Here is a 19,157-nt window from a genome sequence, read left to right on the forward strand (position 1 = left end):
AGTTATGAGACAGAGAGAGTGAGTGAGTGAGAGAGAGAGAGAGATATGTTCCATCTACTGGTTCACCTCCCAAATGGCTCCACTTGCTGGGGCTGGGCCATTTGGAAGCCAGGAGCCAGGAGCCAGGAGCCAGGAGCTTCTGGTTGTCTCACATGGGTGCAGGGGCCTAAGCACTTGGATCATTTTCCTCTACTTTCCCAGGCACATTAGCAAGGAGCTGGATGGGAAGTGGAGCAGCCAGGAATCAAACCAATGTCCATATGGGATGCTGGCATCACAGGTGGTGGCTTAACCTACTATTGCACAGTGCCAGCCCTGTCATGTGCTTTTTTAATGATGAAAAGAATTCATGTTCATACAGTTTATTCAGTTTTACAACACTGAGTTACTGGAGGAGCCATATTACCTATCTAGATGAGTTGGATCTCTTCAACAGCTATGGAGTGGCTAAATAAACAATATATGGTTACTATAGTGGTAGCCATATAAATCCAATGTAATAGTTTCTAGAAAAGCTCCTACTCGAAGTAGAACAATGTCTGTTTTCTTTTTCTTTAACAGAATTCTTGAAATTCACATAGAAAAGAGGTTTGTTTTGGCTTATGTTTCTGGAAGCCTAAGAGCATGGTGTTGGCATCTTTTCAGCTTCTGGTGAGGGCCACAGGCTATTCTGTGCATACCAGAAAAACATAATGGCGAGTGTGCGTATGGACAGAGATTACATGATGAGAGAGGAAACAAGCTTGAGAAACTAAACTTGCCTTTACAACAGCCTCCTCTCTGGTGGCTAAGCTGTTTTGGAACTACATTAATCTCTTTATGAGAACAGAGTCCCCGTGATACAAACACCTTTTAAAGTCCCTCAGACCTCTTAATACGGTTATATTGGTAGTTAAATTTCAACATACGTTTTTGTGAGGAAAAACCACATTCAAATCATAGCAGGTTTTAAGATAGTATGAGTTGTAAGCTGGGAAAATTATTTGCATTAGTTGAGGAATTCTCAACCTCAGTGCAATTTCTTATTGACAACTCACATCATCATTTACTTCAGTGCATAAAAGTCTACCTGTTCATCTTCTTTTGGTGATCAGAATGCAAAACTGTGTAGTCTTCTGATTGTCAGGACTTAGTCTTCATTTATGTTTTAGGCATTTTGTTCATTTATTCATGTTTTTTCTTAGTTGTTTTGTTTTCATTCTCAGAAAGCACCAAAAATTTCCAAACATACATTCAAAGTCTCTTTTTAAATGAATGATAGTGTACTTATGACTAAGCCTGGTAACCACCTGTAGTACATTTCACCTGGTCCTCTTTTTGGTCCTAATTAATAATTCATATCTAACACTTCTCAAACTTTAGCATACTGAATTGCAAATCTTTGGTCACTGATCTTCAGTTACTTCATTGTCTTGTTTGTTCTTCCATTTTTGGTTTTTAGCATACTTTGATAGCACAAAAGAAAAATAAAGAAGTTCTCTGTTTTCTCTGCCATCTGTTAACATTATACAATCTGCATCAAATACTGATCTCTCTTTTTCTATGCTTTTGAAGTGAATTTCTGTGTCTTTTTCTCCCTTGTATTGTTTGTAATTGTGTTGTGAAAGTCTGCCTCCTGTCAGCCTCACACTCTTCCCCCATTCCTCAGTTCCTCTCTTCTCTCTTTTCCTTCCTACCCTTTCCCTCTTTGAAAGGCTCATTCTCTTGGACTGTTGTTTAGTATTTTAGAACAAGTAACCCTGCCTAATTTTTATAGGACTCGCTTGATATACTTATTCCTAAACTCCATATATGCATCATACCTTGGTGGTTGCTGGGTACATGAGAGTGGGAGGGACGAGGGACTAGGTTGGCTAGAAGTCAGAAAGTAAACATTGCTGGTTTGTGGTCCAAGTTATCATTCTTGATTAATGGCATCACCATCAGCTTAATTTCTCCAAATAGAAATTGTCTTGTCATCCTGGATTTTTCCTATTATTCCCTGAATTCACTTAGTTTCAGGTTTCATTGATTCTACCCATGGTAGTGTTCGTGCCTTACCAATCCACATAGATTCAGTCTCTTTTCACCTGTATGATTGCAGGACCTCAGGATGCACTGGCTCAATTTCCTGAAGTCTTTCTTTCACATGCTGTCCAGTCATCTGTCTCATTCCATTCCCTCATTAACCCATGGCTGCTTGTCATAATTGTTGATAGAACTTCCACCCAGATCATCTTGCTAGCATTGGATCTCTCATTTCCTTAAACCCCTTAATGCTATTCCGTTTCTCCATCTTCTTTCACCACTCACTCCCATAGTCATACCAACACTATTCTACCCTCACAATCTTGATTTCAAAATTTTATTATCTTATTATCACTTCTTTGCTTTTCTAGTTACTTATTCCAACATTCTTATTTGAATATTTTTCCCAAGTTTCACAAGGCCTTCAATCAAATGATCTTACTTTTTCTTCACTAACTTTAGTTTCTCAAGTTTTTTTTTATTCACTATATTCTTATGTTTAAAGATAATTTGATAGTTCTGTAATTGGAGACAGTCATCTGTTTATTTCTTTAAATATGCATGTCTTTATTTGGCTTTTCAGATTCCTGGATTGTAAGTTTGGACATGTTTATTATTGTTGTACCCCTCTTTGTGTCCTAGGAGAGATGAAAAAAAGAGATTTTTTTTTATTAGGCAGATTTAGACAGTGAGAGAGAGAGAGAGAGAGAGAGAAAGGTCTTCCCTCCGTTGGTTCACGCTCCCAAATGGCTGCCACGGCCGGAACTACACCAATCTGAAGCCAGGAGCCAGGTGCTTTTCCTGTTCTCCCATGTGGGTGCAGGCACCCAAGCACTTGGGCCATCCTCCACTGCACTCCCGGGCCACAGCAGAGAGCTGGACTGGAAGAGGAGCGACCGGGACTAGAACCTGGTGCCCATATGTGATACCAGTGCCACAGGCGGAGGATTAACCAATTGAGCCACAGCTCGGACTCGAACCAGCACCCATATGGGATGCCAGCACTGTAGGCAGCGGCTTTACCTGCTATGTCGCAGCGCTGGCTCCTTCACAGACTTTTTAACACAGGCTTTTAAAACTGGTAGCAACTTAGCTTTAATCACATATAAAAACTCTACACTTTTACTCCCACCCTTATTTTATGGTTTTGATGCCATATTTTACTTCATTTTATAAAAGTTATATATCCCTAACACATTGTTATACATATAATTTTTAAGTCTTTTTTTTTTTTTTTTTTTTGACAGGCAGAGTGGACAGTGTGAGAGAGAGACAGAGAGAAAGGTCTTCCTTTGCCGTTGGTTCACCCTCCAATGGCCACCGCGGCCGGCGCACCATGCTGATCCGATGGCATGAGCCAGGTACTTATCCTGGTCTCCCATGGGGTGCAGGGCCCAAGCTGGCCTGGAAGAGGGGCAACCGGGACAGAATCCGGCGCCCCGACCAGGACTAGAACCTGGTGTGCCGGTGCCGCAAGGCGGAGGATTAGCCTATTGAGCCACGGCGCCAGCCCTTTAACAGTCTTTTAACTTTATACTAAAGATAAAATGATTTACATACTATCATTTTAGTGTTCAAGTATCGTGAATTTGAGTGTGTACTTTTTACTAGTGAGTTTTATACTTTCGTGTGTTTATGTGTTACTAGGTAGCTTCTTTAACCTTGAAGAATTCCCTTCAGCATTTCTTGTTAGGTCTCATGTTGAGCTCCCTTAGTTTTGTTTTATCTGGAACATTTCCTCTTCCTTCATTTCTGAAGGACAGTTTTTCTGAGTACGGTATTTGTGATTGGCATTTTTTTCTTCTTTATTTCATATATATATCACTCTCTCCTGGTCTGTAAGCTCTCAGATGAGAAATCTACTATCCTTATTGAAATCCCTTTATATGTGATTTGGGGCCCCCCTCCACTTGCAGGATTATCTTTTTTTAAAAAACCCATTTATTGGAAAGCCAAGACACTGTGGCAAAAAAAAAAAAAAATGACTTAAGTGAAAGATCTCTGTAAGTGAGATCCCAGCAGAAAAAACAGGCCATCAAAGAAGGAGATACCTTTCTCTGAAGGGAGGAGAGAACTTCCACTTTGACCATGGTCTTGTCTAAATAAGATTGGAGTTGGCAAACTCAAAAGGCTTCCATAGCCTTGGCAACTCATGACAAGAGCCTCGGGTGATTACTGACACCATAAATAAGATTGTCAATTGTTAAATCAACAACAGGAGTCACTGTGCACTTACTCCCCATATGTGATCTCTGTCCTTAATGTGTTGTACTATGTGAATTAACGGTATAACTATTACTCAAACAGTACTTTATACTTTGTGTTTCTGTGTGGATGCAAACTGTTGAAATCTTTACTTAGTAAATACTAAGTCGATCTTCTGTATATAAAGATAATTGGAAATAAATCTTGATGTGAATGGGATGGGAAAGGGAGTGGGAGATGGGATGGTTGTGGGTGAGAGGGAAGTTATGGGGGGGAAAAGCCACTATAATCCAAAAGTTGTACTTTGGAAATTTATATTTATTAAATAAAAGTTAAAAAAACTATTTATTTTAAAGGCAGACATGCACATAAACAGATATATCTATACCTCTATATATTATCTATACCTATATCTATCTATTGAGTGAGGGAGAGATAGATATTGACATCTTCTGTCCATTAGTTCACTCTTCAAATACCCAAAACATCTGAGTCTGAGTCAGGTTAAAAGTACCCAGTTACTTGAGCCATCACCTGCTGTCTCCCAGTGTGTGTGTTAGTATGAAGCTGGAATTGGGAGTAGAGGCAGGACTTAAGCCCAGCAATTTTGAAATAGGATGTATGTGTTTTAAGGGGTGTTTTAACTGTGATGCCAAATACCTACCCCAGGATCCTTGTGTTTTCTTTGATTTTTAATAGTTTGGTTAAAATGTATCTTGATGTAGTTTTGTTTAAGTTTGATTTTTTAAAGATTTTATTGCAGGGACCCAAGCAATTGGGCCATCTTCCGCTGCTTTTCTAGGCCTAAGCAGAGAGCTAGATCAGAAGAAGAGGAGCAACCGGGACACGAGCTGGCACCCATACAGGATGCTGGCACTGCAGGCTGAGGCTAGCCTACTATCCCACAGTGCCTGGCCTCTGAATTTGATCTTATTGGAGACTTTTAACTTTCCTGTACCTGAAAATTGTAATTTCCTAGATTTGGAAATATTTCTGCTGTCAATTTTTTTTAAATAAACTTCTTAACCCTTTTGCCTCTCTTCTCATTTAAACTTCTGGCACCTCAATATTTACTCATTTGAGGCTGTTCCAAAATCACATGGCTTCTTTATTCCTTTTTTTTTCTTTCTCTGACATTGAATTTTCAAATGACCTATCTTCAGGTCACAGATTAGTTGTTCTGCTTGATTAATTCTGCTGTTCTTGCTCTTGATTGCATTTTCATTTAATTCTTTATGTTTTTAAGCTCCATAATTATTGCTTGATTTTTTAAAAATAGTTTTAATCTCTTAAAATGTTATTTTTCAGTTATTATTTTCCTGATACATTATTTTGTAATATTTTCTTGAAATTTGTCTTAACAAAATTATTTATTTAACTTCAGATCTTCAGTGGTGAGTACTGCTGAGGTCTTCCTGTTCTTCTTCCACCAGGGTGGTTGTAACTAAAGGTATTCGTTTTAGCAATGGGTATGACTCATGTTCTGTTCCCATCAACGGTGGTACCAGTGTCCGATGAATCATGCCTGTGGGCTGGGCATGGTTCAGAGGCCTTAAGCTTGTGAATGAATGGGGATACTACAGCTGTGGGATCTGGAGTGATAATGGCACTTGTCCCTGGAGTGTAGGTAGGCACTACTCTGTCATACTGATAATCATATATAAGGTGTAGATGCTTGTGAACCAGCTGGGGTACAGTGAATTTATGCACAGGCACGTGCAAAATACTTTCCTTCTGGTTATATCTTTTAGAAGCTTTTGAAATGCTCCTTGAAATTGAAAAATAGAATACCTCAAAAAGTTGATATTTAGTAACGATGTATTAGTATTTTTGACTCATTTTTATTATGTAAGGCCATTTTTAAGTTGACAGACAAAAGATGATAAAGAAATTATGGGAAATTAAATCTTTATGCATATTATGTATATTTTCACTTTCTAGATCAATGGGGTATTTACCTGATTTTTAATGTAACAAAACTAACACATTTCTATTTGGTAAATAATTAATATGCAAAATATAAAAGACTATAAAGAAGTTTCCCTGTAATACTCCTAAAATAAAAATCCTACCATTCAGAGGCAATCATTATTAATATTTTGACAAATGTGTTGAATTTGCAGGCTAAATAACCTTGAACTTTTGTGGTAGATATGACTTGATTAAGATATACAGTTATTTTTATATATTGCAGGAGTAAATCTGCTAAATATGTTGGAGGTTTTTGCATCTAAATTCATGAGAAGTATTGGTCTATAATTTTATGGGAATGTCTGTAACTTGTTGGACTATTGGAGTAATTATGATCTTATATAACTGTTAAGAAATGCTTCCCCTGTAACTGTTCTCTAAAAGAGATTGTAGGATGTTGGTATCATTTCTCCCTTAAATGTTTGATAGAATTTACAAGTGACATCTGGGCCTGGTGCTTTCTTTTTTTTTTGTTGGATTATTTATTATTGGTTTAATTTCTTTAGTAGACCTTATACTATTGTGATTATTTCTCCTTGTATGGGTTTTGAAGGAACCAGTTCATTTCATTCAAATCATCAATTCTGCAAGCATAGAGTTTTCCCTAGTCTGTCTGTATTATCTCTTGAATATCCATGGAGTCAGTTAGTGATGACTCCATTTTCAATTGTAATAATTTGCCTTTTCTTTTTTTCCTTGATTATTCTGGGTAAAGATATTATTCATTTAATGGATTTTTTCAATATGTAACTTTTGGTTTCATTGATTTTTATGTATTTTTCTGTTTTCACTTGAATCACTTTCTGTTCTTAATATTATTTTATCTTTTCTTAATTTAGGTTTAAAATCCTCCCCTTTTAAGTTTTCTAAGGTGGAAGCTTAGCTTATTGATTTCCATATTTCATACTTTCCAACATATTTGTTATATTTTATTTAGTTAAAATGGTATATTTAAATATTTTTGATGTTTTTTCTCTCATAGATTACTTAGGGATGTGCTATTTAGTGTTTAAATATTTGAAGATTTTTCCTGATTTTTTTTTCTGTTCTTGTTTTCCTTTTCCGGTACTTCAGTTATACTTATGTTTCACCTCTTGTTATTGTCTCCATCTAGATGCTCTATTATGTGTGTGTGTGTTTTTTTTTTAACTTATTCTTCTTTTCACTTGTATACCAATCTGTAAAGTTTCTATTAATCTGTAGTTAACCTTTACTCAGCTGTAATGAGTCCATTAATTTACCCTACAAAGCCATTATTTGTTTCTGTCATTGTGTTTTTTTTATTTCTAGCATTCCGTTTGGTTAGTTTTCAGAGTGTTCATTTCACTGCTTATACCAGCTATCTTTCTTGCATGTTGTTTATATTTTCCACTAAAGCACAAACATAGTAATCATAGCTAATTTAATTTCTCTATTTCAAAAATACTAGATAAAATATAATTCAAATTCTCCTAGTATGCTTGTTCTTGTCTCCTCTTTTGACTTTGTGATTCCCCAAGTGTCCCTCTCAAGACAGTGTGTGTCTCCCAATATCTCTGTTGTAATGCATTGTTTTATGCTGGAACCCTGTGTAATAGTAACATGTTGGAGAGGGGGGAGTGTTCTATAATCTTTGAATTCAATTATAGTCTCTTTGTGGGTCTGGGTATCAGGGCTGTGATCTTCACAGTGGTAACATGCCCTCCAACCCGTGCCCGGTTACCTCCCCTGACTGCTCTATTTTCAGTGTATTTTTGACACCCTGATCTTCAATGGAATGTTAGCAGCAGATGATCTGGGGGGATTGTTCTCTCAGCAAGATAGGACTGTATCACTGTCTTCACTTGGAGTGTTGGCTTTGATTACAGAGTAAGCTTTGGACATGTTTCCAAATGACTTTTCTTTCCTACCTCCAGACAGAGTCCCCAAGGGGTCTTTCTGGAATATTTACTGTGGGATTCATGTGGAGTTTCTGGAGATAAGACCCCCTCTGAACCTCAAATCATGGGAACCTCCTGAGATTGTGACCCCCAATATTTTCTTACATGTAAGCTTGTCCACATTCAGCCTCTGGGAATTTATTAAAATTGCTGTTTAAATATTTCTGCCATTTACTGACCCTGGATAAGTCTCTGGATTTTCTCTATGACTTTAGTTTCTCTGAACCTAAACAAAATCATTGATTTCAGTTTGACCAGATTTTTCTTGTTTAAGGAGAGGAATGATGACTTCTAGGGTCTTCCTATGTCAGAGATGAAACTAAAAGGGCTCTTTCAAAGTTAGTAATGAACCAGACATTCAATTGAAAACATAAATCATAAATCATTAGCTAACCTATTTTAAGTATTGGTTGGGATAGACATTTTTGAACCCAATAGTTATATTTGATTGAATTTAATAGCCATAAAATAATGTTCTTAGTGTATATGATCCAAAGACAGACAGTGGCTTCCTATATTTTAATAATATTTCAATAATCATTGAAATGGTTTTCCTAAAGAGTAATTTAACTTTTGTGACATTAAAATATAAAACATGAAATGTACTTTTGAAATACATAGGTTTCCTCTAAAACTTAGCTGTCTATTTCAAAGTGTTTATAGGCATTTTCTCTTTGACTTTAATGTTATTCTTATGGTGAAAACAGCATAATGTTACATATCCTTGCCTATTTTAACAAAAAATACACAAACACCAAGAGGTCAAGTAATTATTTGTTAATGTATCATAAATTCCATGGACTTCATATCCGCATGATTCTAAAACAGCTTTGAACCTGGCTGTGTGGGTTTAGTATCTGAAATTCAGTTAAAATTTTCAGATGCTATCTTGCAGTAAGACCTATGGTACTATATTTGGGTACAATGAGAAGAAATTCTCTGATGTTAATTATAAAGCTGGGATCTGAATAGAAACTTTCTACATGTCAGACTTTGTAAGCATTAGTTTGTGTAGTTTACAGTGACAGATATTTATCAACCATCTTTAAAGGGAAGTTTTTATTAACATCACTGCATATACAGACTGTCTAATAAGCAGTAGAAGTAGAATAAACAAGACTATTATGCAGTGAGAAGTAATGTTTTTGATGACGGTAAATATGAGGGCTGGTGATTTATTTTACTCAGTTATTTCTGTGCAGCATGATCTATATTTGTTCATCTTTGCTTGACATTTTATCAATTGTTCAGCTGAAGTCTGCTTTTTATTTATTTTTTATTTTTGAGATAACGTGTTTTCAATTTATATTAGAATCCAAGGCTTAATGCTCCACTAAATAAAGAGTTCAAAAAAACAAGTCAAAAGGCCACAGTTCAGCGGGAACACAGGCAAGGGCCATCAGATGAAAGAATGCCAACCTTACCAGTCTACAGTAAACTTCAAGATAGTCATGGATCATCAAAACTATAGTAGTATACAATTCCTAACGATTTTTTGGAGAAAGATTCAAAACAAAGTTTGTAGCAAAATTGATACACACAGGCATTTCTTTCTTACTTTTTTTTTAATTTATTTTTTTAGCTCTTACATGGGAGTTTTTCTTATGGGAGAATAGGAAAAATTTGTATTGCTGTGTCTGGCTTATTTCAGTCAACCTGGTGAATATCCTCCAGTTGCAACCATTTCGAGGCAAATGATAGAAGTTCATTCTTTTTATAGCTAATTTTTCATCAAAAAAGTATGTTTTACCTGTTTAAAAAAAGCTTTATTTTGTTTATTTGAAAGGCAGAGTTACAGAGATAGACATCTTCCATCTGCTTATTCACTCCCCAGTTGGCAGCAACAAAGAATCTGTTTGAGAGACATTTGTATTGCAATGTGGGGAACAACCCGGACTGGACTGAGTTACTGGAATTAAGACTTATTCTATGTATCTGCTCTCCCACAATATGGCGCTGAGAAGGGAGAGACGGCTTCTGCACAGCTGCCTCCAGTTCAACCAATAGGCAGTAGGACCTGCTCCTGATTGGAGGAGAGCAGCGTACTCGGCGTGTGGGCAGCCGAGTTAGGATTGGCGGAGGAGGACTATAAAGGAGGAGAGAGACGGCATGCACCAGGAACATCTAAGGGGAACACCTGTGCAGCCCCCGAGAGGGCCGGCCGGCGGTGTGCCGCTCCCCTGCGGAAGTGGGGAATGTGACAGGGGGAACCGCCCTTCCACGGAGGTGGAAGGGACGGTAGCCAACCCGGGAAGGACCAGCAGCCAACCCGGGAAGAACCAGCAGCAAACCCGGGGAGGGCCGAGCAGACGAAAGAACAGCGCAGGGTCCTGTGTCGCTCCTCCACGAAGACGGGGAGCGACATTGCAATAGTAGTTAATTATAGTTAACTGAGGGCAAAGTGTCAAAGATGAAAAAAATTAGAAACTCATTTGGCATTGTCAGTTGATAAGACAAAAAATACATAAAAGATTCAAAAGCACCATGAAGACAACAGATGACTTACGTTAAACTCATGATCCTGAGAAGATGAAGGGGATCTAGACCCTAGGGTGTACCAAGAAGGAAAGAATGGCTCAATACATTCACTATTAATCGTGTCTCTTCTGAACTCATGTTCAGAGTGCGTGATAAACTTGGTAGGAAGCCATTAGAGGTAGGAAGCCTCATCTTGAGCTCAGTCTGGTTGCCTGGGTCTAGAAGTAAGGTGAGATGGAAGAAATGTCCATCCTGAGTGTTATATATAATATGAGGGGCCGGCGCTGTGGCACATTGGGTTATTGCCCTGGCCTGAAGCACCGGCATCCCATGTAGGCACTGGTTTGAGACCTGACTGCTCCACTTCTGATCCAGCTCTCTGCTATGGCCTGGGAAAGCAGTAGAAGATGACCCAAGTCCTTGGGCCCCTGCACCCGCGTGGGAGATCCGGAAGCAGCTCCTGGCTCCTGGATTTGGATCGGTGCAGCTTCAGCCATTGCGGCCAACTGGGGAATGAACCAATGGATAGAAGACCCCTTTCTCTCTCTATCCGCCTATCCTCTCTCTGGGTAACTGTGCATTCAAATAAATAGATAAGTCTTAAAAAAATACAGTATGACCTGTGGTTATTATTAAGGAAGTCAGAGTTATATTCCTCAGATCTCCCTAATTCTGAATGATGAGAAATTCTACGATATTCCCCTGGTCTTAATTTTTCTTTTTCTTCTCGCTGCCTCTGCAAACCCAGATGGTCTTAATTTTTCTTTTTCTTCTCGCTGCCTCTGCAAACCCAGATAGGATTATAAAGTAAATAGGTTGGTGGAAGAATCATGAGTTAATGGGACAAAGTTTTCAGGGAATTATTCTTATCCTCTTCCCAAACTAAATTTTAATGTGCACCTTCTAATATTTCATAAACAGATGTGGTGGATATATAACTGTTACCTTACTCTAGTGGCTTTAAAATTTTTCTATACATTTTAAGACATGACATGGGTTTCTTTAAAAATATTAATGCCTAGCTCTCATGCCAGGCATTCTGACTTAATTGGCATTAGCTATTATCTGGTATTGGGAGTTTCAAGAGCTCCTTAGCTGGTTATAACATGATGAAAAGTTTTGCAACCACTGCTTTATTCTCCAAAATTTGGTACATTTTTATTCTGTCTCTGTGGAAGTTGAAGATCCCTTTGGAGATTTTGTCAATATATTTTAGTTTGTAAGTATACAAACTAGTCTGATACTTATTTCTTATCTTTATATGAGTATAATGTGACTTCTCAGAAGTTATTTCCAATGAGTTAAGGGTTTACTGCATATTTTTATGAGTGGAAAATGAAAACAATTTATTGGCATCCCCTGACTTCTACGATTGTGCAAATAATCCCAGGAAGATGGCAACATTCACTCTTTAATCTGAATTCTTCAGATAAATCACTTAAAGAATCCTGGAAATAAATTAAAAGAGTTGAGCATTGTAAAAATTTTTGTAATTTCTATTTCCTGATGTCTGAGTTAGAGATCATAGTTTACATTTGCTGTGTCACTGGCCTTATACATATTTAAATTAACTTTAATTTCCAGAAAATGTTATGCATGTGTATTTTAATTTGACATTGAAAGTGATATGTGATAGCTATATCTTTCATGAATATTTGGATTTTTAAAGAAAATTCCAAAAGAAGGAAATTCTTTAGCATGAAGTGGATTTTTTTTAACTTTTATTTAATGAATATAAATTTCCAAAGTACAGCTTATGGATTACAATGGCTTCCCCCCCATACCGTCCCTCCCACCCGCAACCCTCCCCTTTCCCACTCCCTCTCCCCTTCCATTCACATCAAGATTCATTTTCGATTCTCTTTATATACAGAAGATTGGTTTAGCATACATTAAGTAAAGATTTCAACAGTTTGCTCCCACACAGAAACATAAAGTGAAAAATACTGTTTGAGTACTAGTTATAGCATTAAATCTCAATGTACAGCACACTAAGGACAGAGATCCTACATGAGGAGTGACTCCTGTTGTTGACTTAACAAATTGACATTCTTGTTTATGGCATCAATAATCACCCTAGGCTCTTGTCATGAGCTGCCAAGGCTATGGAAGCCCCCTGAGTTCACCGACTCTGATCATATTTAGACAAGGCCATGGTCAAAGTGGAAGTTCTCTCCTCCCTTCAGAGAAAGGTACCTCCTTCTTTGATGACCCGTTCTTTCCACTGGGATCTCACTCGTGGAGATCTTTCATTTAGGTTTTTTTTTTTTTCCCCAGAGTGTCTTGGCTTTCCATGCCTGAAGTACTCTCATGGGCTTTTCAGCTGGATCCGCATGCCTTAAGGGCTGATTCTGAGGCCAGAGTGCTGTTTAGGACATCTGCCATTCTATGAGTCTGCTGTGTATCTCACTTCCCATGTTGGATCATTCTCTCCCTTTTTTATTCTATCAGCTAGTATTTGCAGACACTATTCTTGTTTATGTGATCCCTTTGGTTCTTAGTCCTATCATTATGATCAATTGTGAACATAAATTGATCACTGGGACTAGTGAGATGGCATTGGTACATGCCACCTTGATGGGATTGAATTGGAATCCCCTGGTATGTTTCTAACTCTACTGTTTGAGGTAAGTCAGCTTGAGCATGTCCCAAATTGCACATCTCTTCCCTCTCTTATTCCCACTCTTATATTTAACAGCGATCATTTTTCAGTTAAGTTTTAGCACTTAAGAAGAATTGTGTATTGATTACAGTATTCAACCAAAAGTGTTAAGTAGAACAAACAAAAAAATACTGAGAGGGATAACATATTAAGTTGTTCATCAACAGTCAAGGCAAGGGCTGATCAAGTCACTGTTTCTCATAGTGTTCATTTCACTTTAACAGGTTTCCTTTTTGGTGCTCAGTTAGTTGTCACCTATCAGGGAGAACATATGGTATTTGTCCCTTTGGGATTGGCTTATTTCACTCAGCATAATGTTTTCCAAATTCCTAACAGGGATCACTTTTCAGTTAAAATTTAAACACCTAAGAATAATTGTGTGTTAATTACAGAGTTCAACCAATGGTACTAGAACAAAAAAAAAATACTAAAATGGATAAAGTATTACATTGTACATCAACCGTCAGGACAAGAGCTTATCGTGAAGTGGATTTCTATAATAAGGACCGTTAGCTATAAAGTGAAGTAATATTTTAGGGGGACTGCATTGCCTGTTTAGAGTTTTTCCCTGTATTTATTCTATCAATGACCTCCTCAGATGCATCTTCCCTTAGTTTCACATTTGCATTTATCCCAGGTATTCATGTCACAATGTCAACCCAGTACTAAATTGGCATACATGGAGGTCAGAACCAGAATGAGCAAAAACTCTTTTGAACACTACCTAGCCTTTGCCAAAGCATTTGTAAGTGTTGTGTTGACAGTGTCTTTGTGTGTGTGTGTGTGTTTTATTTTTTATTTTATTTTTTTTTCAGTTAAGACAAGAACACAGCAAAATTGGATATATTCTTGACAAAGGATGTTTTTGCTTATATGTACATTTCTAACTTGGCATGTAACATGGCCTAGAAAAAGAACTACTATCTCAGAGTAATTTGAAAATTACCATAACCCCATTGTAATTGGTTACAAAGTTCCAGTAAGTGTATTTTTTTTTTTTGACAGGAAGAGTGGACAGTGAGAGAGACAGAGAGAAAGGTCTTCCTTTGCCGTTGGTTCACCCTCCAATGGCCGCCACGGCGGTGTGCTGCGGCTAGCGCACTGCGCTGATCCGAAGCCAGGAGCCAGGTGCTTATCCTGGTCTCCCATGCAGGTGCAGAGCCCAAGCACTTGGGCCATCCCCCACTGCACTCCCGGGCCATAGCAGAGAGCTGTCCTGGAAGAGGGGCAACCGGGACAGAATCCAGCGCCCCGACCGGGACTAGAACCCGGAATGCCAGTGCCACAGGAGGAGGATTAGCCTAGTGAGCCGTGGTTCCGGCCGCAGTAAGTGTATCTTTGAATCGACTTGTAATATGATCCTATTTCATTATTGTTCCTTCTCTGACTCAGTTCTAGCCCCAATCATGTCTTATTTGAGTTAGACAACAGCTGTATATTTCATCTGGAAAACAGACTTTTTAGCCCTGTATGTAATATACCTGATGGGCCAGGTTCAGGGGAGTGTGAGAGCTGACCAAGTAAGCAAAGGAAGTTTACAAAATTTTTGTTTTTATTTAAAATGTTAATTGATATATGATAATTCTATATATTTATAGGATATAATTTGATAATTTGGTAGTGTTTAAAATGTGTGATCATCAAATCAGGGAATTGGGAAACTTTGAACTCCTCTGCCACCTGTGAGAGACTTCAGTAGAGCTCCTGGCTGCTGGCTTTGATTTGGCCCTGGTGAGGCTGCTGCAGGAATCTGGGGAGTCAGTGTGCTGATAAGAGCTTTTTTTTTTTTCTATATCTGTCTTTTTACCCTTCTGAAAAGAAATATTTAAAAACAAAACCAGAAATCTCCCTTTCTTGGCATCCTTACAAGTATTTGTAATTTTTTTGTTTGATTATTTTTGGGTAATAGCCATTCTACCTAGGGTGAGATGATATCTTATTATGGTGTTGTTTTGGATTTCCCTGATGATTAGTGATGGTGGGTTTTTTCTTTTCTTTGTTCATCATTTGTATATCTATTGAGAAATGTCTAATCAGATGATGTGCCAGATTTTTAATTGGATTATTCACATTTTGCATTTTGAGGGTACTCTGGATATTAATCCCTTTTCAGATGAACAGTTTTCAAATATTTTCTCCCGTCATGCAGATTGTCTTCACCCTTTTGAAACAAATTGTAGTTTTTCAAGCTTAATTCATTTATTTCTGCTCTGATCATTGCATTTTTACTTCTTACAGTTTTGAGTTTTACTTCTTTTGCTGTTCTAGTTCCTTGGCAGTTTGTTTTATTTGAAATCTTCCTTTTGATACAGGTGCTTATTGCTATACATGCTCCTCCGATACTGATTTTGCTATATCATATATTTTGTAATGTTGTATTTGCATTTTCAATTGTTTCAAAAATTTTTGAATTTGCCTTTTTGATATCAATCGATTATGTGCTATAATATTTTTAATTTCTATGCATTTGTATAATTTACGATGTTCCTCTGTTTCATTGCATTGTAGTCAGAGAAGAACCTACTGTGATTTTCAGTTTGTTAAGATTTGTTTTATGGCATAACATGTGATCCCATATGTGCTTATGAGAAGAAATGTGTGATCTGTGATTCTTGGATGAAATGTTCTGTAAGTGTTTTTCTTTTCTAAAGATTTTATTTGAAATAGAGAAGGAGAGGTAGAGAGAGGTAGAGAGATACAGAGGTAGAGAGGTAGAGGTGGGGGGGGGGGAGAGAGAGAGAGAGAGAGAGAGAGAGAGAGATCTTCCATCCGCTGTTTCACTCTCCAATTGGCCGTAACAACTGGAGTTAGGCCTATCCGAAGCCAGGATCAGGAGCTTCTTCTGGGTCTCTCACACAGGTACAGGGGCCCAAGGACTTGGGTCATCTTCTACTGCTTTCCCAGGCCATACCAGAGAGCTGGATCAGAAGTGGAGCAATCGTGTCTCGAACAAGCTGGATTGGAAGTGGAACAGCCGAGACTTGAACCTGCACCCATATGAAATGCTGGCAATGCAGGCAGCGGCTTTACCCACTATGCCACAGCACTGGTCCCTGTAAATGTCTTTTAGGTGTGTTTGGTGTATAGAATAGTTTAACTCTGATGTCTCTTTGTTGAGTTTTTATCTGGATGATCTGTATGTTGCTGAAAGTAGGATGTTGAAGTCCTCCTTTTTTTATTGGAATCTGTCTCTAGATCTAATGATTTTTTTGACTTATTACCTCACATTTTATTGTGAAAATATTTAAAATCTTCTCTTTTAGCAATTTTTATTTTTTTAACTTTTATTTAGTAAATATAAATTTCCAAAGTACAGTTTATGGACTACAATGGCTCCCCCCTGCCATATCTTCCCTCAACTCGCACCCCTCCCATCTCCCGTTCCCTCTCCCATTCCCTCTCCCATTCCATTCACATCAAGATTCATTTTCAATTATCTTTATATACAAAAGATCGATTTAGTATATATTAAGTAAAGATTTCATCAGTTTGCACCCACACAGAACATAAAGTGTAAAATACTGTTTGAGTACTAGTTATAACATTACTTCACATTGGACAACACATTAAGGACAGAGATCCCACATGAGGAGTAAGTACACAGTGACTCCTGTTGTTGACTTAACAATTTGACACTCTTGTTTATGGCATCAGTAATCTCCCTAAGCTCTAGTCATGAGCTGCCAAGGCTATGGAAGCCTTTTGAGTTCGCCGACTTCGATCTTATTCTGACAGGGTCATAGTCAAAGTGGAAGTTCTCTCCTCCCTTCAGAGGAAGGTACCTCCTTCTTTGATGGCTCCGTTCTTTCTACTGGGATCTCACTCACAGATAGATCTAATGATTTTAGCTTTACATAATTTGGTACTCCAATATTGACTACATATAAATTTGCTTTTTTAAAAACTCTTATTGATCTCTTTATCATTCACTCTATTTTGATTGTCCTTTTAAAGTTTTGATTTAAAGTGTATGTTATTTACTTTAAGTTTTATTACTACTGTTCAATTTGAGTGTCTGCATATTATGTCTTCTTTCATCCCTTCAGTTTCAATCTCTGTGTGTTTATTGTTGAAGTGAGTTTCTTGTAGATATCAAGATATTATTTTTGCCTTTTTCAATCAGTGTAGTTAATCTAAATGTTTTAATTTCAGAATTTAATCCATTTATAGTCAAAGTTGTTATTGATCTGTAACGACATACTCTTAGCATTTTTTAGATTTTTTTTTGCTGTTTCGCATATCATTTGTTCCTTTTTGTTGTTTATCTTTGTGCTTTGATTGTTTTCTGTGTTGATAAGACAGTTCTTTTCTCTTCTTTGTATACCTTTTCCATTTATATCTTTTTTACTTTGTGTGTGTTCATGATGGTAGTTATCATTCTTTTGCTAGTGTAGGGATCCCTTAAGCATTTCTTCTAATGCTGGGTTGGCATTGGTGGATCCCATTAGTTTTTGCTTGTTTTTGGAAAAGTTTTATTTTTTCATCCTTCATTTCTGAAGGATGGCTTTCTGTATTGTTGTTGATTGGCAGGAATATATATTACTTCATTCTCTCCTTTCCTGTATTGTTTCTGCTGAAACATCTTTTGCTAATCTAATGGAATTTCCTTTTATTAATGTGTGCTTTTCTCTTTCTTAAAAATTCTCTTTCCATCTATTCTTATGCTTTTGACAGTTTGTGCATAATATCCTTTATAAGAATCCTGTTGTGTTATATATATTAGGGATTTTTAAGTTTCCTGGCCCTTAATGTCCCAGTATTTCAAAAATTTTCAGCTTTTGTTTTGTTGAATAGGATTTTCCATGCCTTTTTCTCTTTTTTTTTTCTTCTCTGGCCCAGCTATAATACAAATAAGTGCTTGTTTAATTGTCTTCCATAAATCTTGTTGGATTTCTTCATTCTTTTATATTTTCTTTGTGTGTGTGTGTCTGAATTATTTCAAAAGGCCTATTTTAAGCTTGAGAAATTCTTTTTTTAAGCTTGATATAGTAAATTGTTCAGGGTCTCATTTAGTATTTTTTATTTCATTTATTGAGGTTTTTAGATCCAATATTTCTGTTTGATTCTTTTATGATCTTCATCTCTTTACTGAATTTTTAATTCTTATATGATGTATATTTCTAATTTTATGGAATCATCTTTTCCTACCCTCTTATATGTCATTAAGTGTCCCTAAGTGCTTAGTTTGAACTTACTTTCAGGCAATTGTTGATTTCATTTTCTTTGGAGTATCTTGCTAGAGAGTTATTGTATTCCTTTTGAGCCCTTGTGTTATGTTGTTGTCATATGCTTCTTTTATGCCTGCACTGACATTTGCTCATCTGGCCTCCACCAATTTTATGAAGTACCTGTCAGAGTAAAATACTTTCTCCCAGAAATGTGTGATGTCAGTTGGGTAGGCTATGTTAGCTTTGGTTCCTAGTGGGCACTGTAACATAGTGTCCAGCTACCTTCTTACATTGTAATCCATGTCTGCAGGTACCTCAATTTACAGGGTTTATGGGAAAAATGTGATATGCTTCTTAAATTTGTGTGTCATCTTTTGCAGAGGTCACACTAATCTGTATTTTTCTACTTTTAGTATATGTGCCACCAACGTAAGCCCTTTTAGATGTTTTTAAAGCTCATTGATTATAAGATATAATTCATATATAAAATGCAGTAAATAAATCTGCAACTCAACGATTACTACAAAGAAAATTCTCCGGTAGATATCAGGATTATTGCCACATTCTAGAACTCCACTTCTGCCTCCTCTTGATCCTGTGCCCTTTTCCTCCCTAGAAACAGCCCATCATTCTGACTTCTATCACTATAGATTATCTGTGCTTGATTTCAAGCTTTTATGAATTGAATCATATAGCATGTTGAATGTAAATTGTTTCAGTCAACATTTTATGTTCATTTCACAAGTT

At 37.1% G+C, this 19,157-nt stretch overlaps 1 long non-coding RNA gene and 1 pseudogene across 4 annotated transcripts in view; one reads left to right on the forward strand and one right to left on the reverse strand.

Annotated features, from left to right (window-relative positions):
- Positions 1–19,157, forward strand: part of LOC149126012 (uncharacterized) — a 496,014-nt gene that overhangs the window by 185,445 nt on the left and 291,412 nt on the right. Inside the window, exon 3 of one of the 4 annotated variants that reach the window (XR_016235196.1) lies at positions 4,964–5,167. The exons of 2 other annotated variants lie outside the window; for them this stretch is intronic. This is a non-coding gene — a long non-coding RNA (uncharacterized LOC149126012). Of the gene's footprint in view, positions 1–4,963; positions 5,168–19,157 lie in introns of those variants that run through there. One more of the 4 variants, XR_016235193.1, reaches the window with a different exon arrangement.
- Positions 18,747–18,847, reverse strand: LOC127490846 (U6 spliceosomal RNA; annotated as a pseudogene).

This window comes from Oryctolagus cuniculus, chromosome 6, assembly GCF_051225735.1.
Source record: "Oryctolagus cuniculus isolate XC-2025 breed Fujian yellow rabbit chromosome 6, ASM5122573v1, whole genome shotgun sequence".
NCBI lineage: Eukaryota > Metazoa > Chordata > Mammalia > Lagomorpha > Leporidae > Oryctolagus > Oryctolagus cuniculus.